Source organism: Quercus lobata, chromosome 6 (genome assembly GCF_001633185.2).
Source record: "Quercus lobata isolate SW786 chromosome 6, ValleyOak3.0 Primary Assembly, whole genome shotgun sequence".
Classification (NCBI taxonomy): Eukaryota; Viridiplantae; Streptophyta; class Magnoliopsida; order Fagales; family Fagaceae; genus Quercus; species Quercus lobata.
The window spans coordinates 15,459,169-15,466,944 of NC_044909.1; positions in this window are offsets into that span (position 1 = coordinate 15,459,169).

Consider the following 7,776-nt stretch of genomic DNA (forward strand, 5'->3'; position numbering starts at 1 on the left):
TCGTAGACTGAGAAAGGGCAGAGAGAAGCAATAACTTTCACTCCGAATCTCTGGAGAGTGATAATCAATCAATGGCATTTGGTATGGTGGATACCTTTACTGTATTTTGTCTGACTCCAATTCACGGGTCAAAAAAAAATGTCAATGATCGGATAGTAGATCAAAGGGTCACAATATTTAAAACCCTTTTTATAGCAATTGAGACCAAAACTCTAACCAGGTATGGTCAAAAAGTTGACTTTATGATCCAACTATCAGATCAAGTTGAATCTTGGACCATCTCATAGGACGTATTTTTCCCTTTAAGATGATAGTTTACGGGCTAAAATTGGAGCTAAAACGGGTAAGATATCATCAAAATACCAAAAACTCTAATAAAATCTTCACTTTTTTTAAAAGGAAAAACATGTTGTTTTTGGCCCAACTTCGCACTATAAATTGTACTGATTGGGCAAGAACTGGAGTGATCCAGTTGAACCAACTTGAAGAATGAGGTTTTGAATACCTCTCATAAAAAGGGCTTGATGATATTTGCCTTGGATTGGAAGATACAAATTTTTCAAAGAAAAACGTCACAGGATTTTTCAGCACTGCGTCATTTGCTTCCAAATGCCATATCTCAATGACCGTAGCTCCAAATCTGGAAAGGACAGGACTATTGGAACTAGACATCTAGAGCTTTCCAAGCATATATAGTTTGAAGAAATGAAACTCGGAAAGGCCTCCAAACAGCTGCATGAAGATCAAACCAAAAATCAATAAAAAGACAAAATAATCCGAGGAGGTGGCAAAAAATAGGGGGCTAGGTGTAATATATCGGATTAAATATATCACGAATAAAGCATTAAAACAGTAAATTCAACAGAAATAACAGAAGACAACAATATGGTGATCCTAGAAAACCGATGAACTTGTGGTTTCACAGTAAAAAAACTTGGAGATGATTTATCCTAAACAGTAGCAACATATCCATTAATAAAATCGAAATTTGTACAATAATCTTAACCCTAAACCTATTGTTATCATGTAGCACATACTGGTCATGATCGCACGTAACTCCAAATCTACAATATTTTCTATTATGGACTGTTGCACATAAACTACCATGTTTGTGACTCCGAGATTTTCGCTTAAAGATTATTTAGCAACTATGGTTAACTGACTGCACATAAACTTCCCTATTTGTGACTCCAAGAAATCCACTTGAAGGTTTAGATCAACAACTGTTGTAGATTGGATTGCTTTATGTTTTCATATAGATTTGCACTATGGCAACAACAATACTGTGTTGATTTTTCTCTATAAGATATTGAACTCTCATGGGTTAAATAGATGAAGGCTTATATCTACTTTGAATGTCTCCAGTATAGTGGGATTGAGTGAAATTTGGTTATACAAAACCTAGCCACACAAATAGTGATTTCTCTATCTAAAAAGTCTCTGTAGGGACGGCTTATGATGCCCTTTAAATAGTGCAACAAACAAATCACGAATTGGGCTTAAAACGAGCAAGTTATGAGCTTTTTTGCATTTTAGAGTTTTGCTAATTCATGAATCTTGATCGGTTGAGAGGAATTGAGCCTACAGTTGAAATTACATAAACTTCATTTTTCTTGCATTACATGAATTTTTCTTGATCTGAATTTGGGTGTTTATCTGGGATTATAAAATACACCTTTAACATGCTCAAAACTCATCAAAAACATTATAAAATGATTATATTTGATCACGATTTGCCAACCTAAAAATATGGACTCTACTCAAAGGATGAATAGAAAAGTGAGGATTAACTATGTTGAAAGGCATCTTAATTTTTATGCTTAAGGATAGAATTGAGTTTTACAGAAATTTGAAAGGCACTTTATTTGTCTTATTAATTCTGAAACACAGCTCTCTAAAGTGATAAATAATTGATTATATTAAAAAAAATCATGTGGATCCGGTCATTCTCTAAGCTATGTATTGAGTCCATTCAACATAAAGTTGTAGAAAATCAGAAGTCCCATAAAGAAAGCTAACAGAGCCCCCCCACCCAATGCTCTTGCAGGCCGGGCTCTTAAGAATAGATTTTGGGACATTTTTTATTTAGTATTTGGGCCTTTTGCCTTCCTTGAAGTGATGTGGAATAGACAACATAGGCCTTCCTGGAGTAATGAAGGCGTCATAAATCAAAATGCAAGATTAAGGGGGTGTCAATATAAGTCATCAGGGTGATGATGTTGGAATTGCTAGAAACTTGGAGAGTTGAAGAGAAACGGCATTCTGATCAAGACTTGAGGTTTTGCCTCTAGGGTCACTCTAATTTTGGGGAATTCTTTCGTTAAGGTCCTAAAAATAGTGATTTTTCCATTTTGGTAATATTTGTTTTCCTTAATAACTTTTAATTTAAAAGTTTGAATAAGGTCTTTCTTTTCTTTTTCTTTTTTTTTGGGGGGAGGGAGGGGGGGGGGGATGTCTCTTAGAGGCAGTAATTTCAATTTCTACAATTATCTCAATTTTCCTTTTCTTTTTTTGTAAAAATTACCATTTTGCCACCTAACTATTTAAATGCATTATACCCTTCATGAAAATTCAGTTTTTAGATTAATAAAATTTCAATCTATATCTATTGTTTCTCTATAGTGGATTCCAAAACCTTATTACTTTGTGGATTCAATAGACCCCCCATGAATTTGAATTTTTCATTTAGAAGCAAACGTGTTTAGTTCTTTTTCCACTTAGAAAGTAACGCGTTTGTTTTCTTTTAACTTTCGCGACATCATGATTTTTTTTTTTTTTTTTTTTTTTTTGAGGATCCTAATTAGTTTCCTTTGTTGTAATTATAAGTGATATCAATAAAATTTTCTATTATGAAAAGAAAATGTGGTTCCAATCATTCAGTGAATATTAAAAGTATTAACATAATTAATAGAGATTAAGAGTGCATTTAGCTTTTCTTTATTTGTTAAAAAAATTTCTTTTTTGTTTCAATTTTTTTTTTTTGTTATAAATAATCTCATTTAAATTTTTTTTTTCAAAATTCAAAATTTTTAGTTTTCTGTCATATAGTTAACATAAAAATTATTAAAGATTATATTTTGATTAATATTATAAATAAGTTATTGAAAATAATTACTACCAAACAGATGGTAATATTGCTAAAAAATAAAATATAAAAAAGTTTCTAAACCGGTGCTTATCCAAAACTTTTCCCATCAAATTATTCTTCTCTTTTTAGCCAGGAATGACATTATCCATTATGAATTGGGGTTGGAAGAAAAAGAGAAGGCAAAAAACATTATTAAAAAAAAAAAAAAAAAGGTCTGGTTAATGTGTCTTTAAGGCACATTAATCACCTATCTTGAAAAAAAAAAATTATAAATAATTAAAAACTGTTAAAACAATAAATTATTATTTTTTAAATATTTTTTAAAATAAATTATTAATATATATCAAAAGTATTTGTTAATAAATCTATTAAAAAAAAAAGTAAATGAAAGAGGAAAGGTAAAGTGAAGATAGGATGTAATGATATTAGTGTACGGATTCAGACTATTTTTACAGAAAGCATGCCACATGCACAAATATCTATCATTATTAATTACAACACTACTCTGCTCAGCTCAGTAGTTGGTGACAGACAACATTGTCAAACTGCTACATAAAATATTTGTGTCGTGTCACGTGTGTCGATAAAAATATAAAAACGTGCAACATGAAAGATGGGTAATTCAGTACAGTCAAACTGCCATAAAAAAGGGGTTCTGGTTTTTTATTTCCCTTTTACTTTATCGTAATATATATCAAAAAAGAAAAGAAAAGAAAAGAAAGAAAAGGAATCCCAAGAATCACGTGCTGCATGGGTACGCGAGCTTTTGCCTTTTAGGTTAATTATGTCTTCTGAATGATTGTATCTAAAAGGAAATTACTGGATAAGTAAAAGCAAAACATGACAAAACGTTGCTTAATAACCTATTGTATTTTTTTTAATTATCATCACGTGGTTTAATTCATTGCTAAAGCTATCACACCCCATCACATTTTTTTTTAGCCTAATAATGTAAAAGATACATAAAATAACACAATTTGTACTATAATTTGCCTACTTAAAAGATTGTGAGTCGTAAATGTGCGATAATAGGTTTATGTAGAGATGTATATCTATCACTTACAACTCGTTATATTGACAAATTGTAGTACAAATTGTTTTATTTTATATGTTCTTAGCGTTAAGTAACTTAGTGTACTATACAATATGGATATCATTGATAAGATAAACGCTTTGTTTGGTTGCAAGTGAGGGAAGAGAAACAGAAAAACAATAAGTAAGGCTATATTTGGATTGGAAGGATTAAGAGGGAAAAGAAAAGAAAAGAAGGGAAAAGTAGCTCTTTCCTTGATTTGGTTGGAAGAGGGAAGAGGAGAGGGGCTGATTTGGAGTAAAATCTGTTTAGTGGAACCCAACATTTTGCTTTCAGCCCAAATTGGGTGGAAAGAGGAGAAAAGGGAGAAAGATATGGCATAATATTTTCTTTTTATACCATAAAATTTCTAAAATGCCCCTCTTAAGTTATGTTACTATTTAATTTTTCAAGGGACATGAATGTAAAAATACACATTTTCCTTTCCCCTCTTTTTGTAAACCAAACAAAAATCTTCATCATTTCTTACTTCCTTTCTATCCAATATCCAAACACCTCAAAGGAAAATATTTTATTTTCTCTTTCCCATCTTTTCTTCTTTTCCTTTCTCTTCCCTTCCCTCAACTTCAACCAAACATAGTGTAAAGCAAAAGAAGGGAAGAGAAAAGGAAAAGAAATATCGTTTCTCTTCAATTTCCACCAATTTTGGACCAATTGCCAAAAATTAGCTCAAAGGAAATTGTTTCTATGCATTTCTTTTCTCTCTAATTAGCAACCTAATAGGGGAAATTACATCTCCTCCCTTATTTTCTCTTCTTTCCCCTCTAAACATAGTGAAAATGACAAAATTCTAGGATCTCATAATAATGAAAAAAATTAATGCTATAGTCACAAATTATTTTACAATATTTTTTTTACAAACTATTATTGTGGTCATCTTGGCCTATTACTAACATCACATAACAATAACTATTCACCACATTAATAGTTTGTAAAAAATGTTGTAAAATAATTTATAGTTCTAACATTTCTAATGAAGAATATTTGTTTATGTTAATTTATTTAATAAATTAGTTAAGTATAAGCTTGCTCAAACTCAACTATTGAGTATTATATGTTTATAACTATAAATGTTTAATTATATTTATGAACATTTGAGATTAGATTATGTAAATTTGTAAATAAATTCATAAAATATCAATTATTTAATAATTTATCGACAATATAAATAGTCTATTTTTAGTGCAATTATACATAATTTTCAACTATACAAGGTTTAATTTGTGAATCTAATTTTTATAAGTTCAAAAAAAAATCATTTTTTCTAATTAACTAAAATGATACAATTTCAATTTTAACTTTGACATAAATTATTATCATAAATTTGTGAATGAGTAAAAATATTTAGTTGTAGTGATTATTGTGTATTATATATAAAAATAATAATAAATTAATCAAATACCTCATGAACAAGCTAAAGCTTGTTCGACAAGAATATATGCCAAATTTGAACATACAATCTAATTTAGTAATAAGCTCATGTTTGACTCATGTTTGAAATAAATTTAAATAAACAATCATGAACTTGTAATATACATTATTTGACTTCGCTCATTTGCAACCCTAAAAATAGGAGACATGAAGAATAAACATTTTCATATCATGCTTTTAGTATTTTTAGTATTCGGAACAATAGAAAAATGCAAGATAATAATGAAAAAAAAATCATACTCAACAAGCTCAATAGAATGGAAGATATTTTTCATTATTGTTGGTCCATGAACTTTAACCTATAAGCAGATTTAGTATTTAAAGTTTAAAGTAATCAATTCTAGTCTCCAATTTTCTAAACTAAACTCTTTTGGTCCCTCCATCATACTCCGTTGATGGATATTTGATTTAATTTTTTTGTGAATTAGAATATGATTGGTAAACTTCAATAACATAATTAATTAATAGATTTTTTAATTACATTTTTTTTTAGAGAGTTTCAACCTATGGCGTCCGCTCTTCATGAAAGTTTTTTATCATCAAATCAAGACACCAATCAGTTTTTTGGTGTAGGCAAAGATTGAACCCCAGATCTCTTATACAACCATCAGAAACTTTACCAATTGAGCTAACTAGAACCCACAATTACTTCTTCTTCTTTTTTTTTTTTTTTTGGTTGGTGATACACTAGTTTATAATTTTTATGTAGTAAAATTTGTATTATCTATAGTTTCATTCATGAGGCAAATAGTGCAAAATCATTTAAAAAAAAAATTTATTATCATAAAGTTTGGGCCTTTCTATAATGGAAACGTGCTGGTAATGTAATATGACTTTCATCTAAATCTACCCCTAATTTTACTTTTATAAAGTACTGATTAAATTATATGAATATTTGTTGATAAACTCTAAATCAACCTAATATACTCGATCTGAGACTCAACATCCATCCACATAACAAAAAGTCAATTAATATCCAATCAAATCAAACCTTTGGGAAGTCATAATCTCCCAAACTTAAATTCTTGACTTTCTTGTTAAAGCCTGTATTGTGGGGCAGTGTCTCTAAGCCACATTTTTCTTGATAATAATTTTTAAAGTAAAATGCTAAAATTATTATCAATTTTATTTTAAGTACTTATAAATCGAGTGATAATGAATGTAATTGGTGCAATATAAATAATATAATATATAAATTTCTAAATTTTATATATATATATATATATATATATTATGTTTTAAAGTTGACATATTAATTTAATTATAAGTTTCATAGTAATAAAATTTGTAACAGCTATAGTTTCAGTCTTTTTTTTTATCCTATGATTTCTAGGCAACATTTTTACTGGCAATTTTTTTGGGGTTGCAAGTTAAGACACTACTTTAATAGCAAAAGTTTTTTTTTTTTTTGGGAAATTTATAACAAAAGAAGTCTAAGTACAGCATAGGTAGGGTAGAAAACTCCCGAAGCATTAGGCTTAACATACATGTATGGGATCTCAATAAAGTATAAAAGCTTCATTTATCTCACACCCGGCCCCTTTGCGAAAAAGTCTGCACTAAAATTTCCTTTCCTTTTTCTTTGCTTTACTTCGAGAGAGTGGAATTTGTTGAGAAGGTACCTGCAATCAAGTATCAAGACACTCAAAGGGTGAGGTTGAAAAGTTTCATTCCCAGATTGTTTCAGCTAGCTAGGTTTACAACTATCATTGCATCCAAGTATCCTACTCCACCACAAATCCGAAAACTCTTTACCATTTTCCTTATTTATTGATTAGACCCCTTCTCCCATTGGCATCAATTATTGAATCAAATGGCAGGAACTCCAAAACAACAGACAGCAATGAATGATCGGACCCAAACTAGTGACTTATTTTTTCAATAATTCACACACTTCTTCCTGTTCTGCATACATTTCATGTGGATAAAGCGAACAATATGGACCACTCTCGATTGGCGAGAAATAGAACAATTAATTGTAGTAGATCATCAAAAAAAGAAGAACAATTATTTGTGGTAGTGTACCTGTGCATTAGTCTTAATGTTAATATCTCGCTGACATGGATTCTGGGGACTAATTTCGTAAAGAAAATAATATAGTAGTACTAGATTTTCCTTGTGACCTATAGTATACAGTGTTGGATGGCTATAAAAACCACTTAAA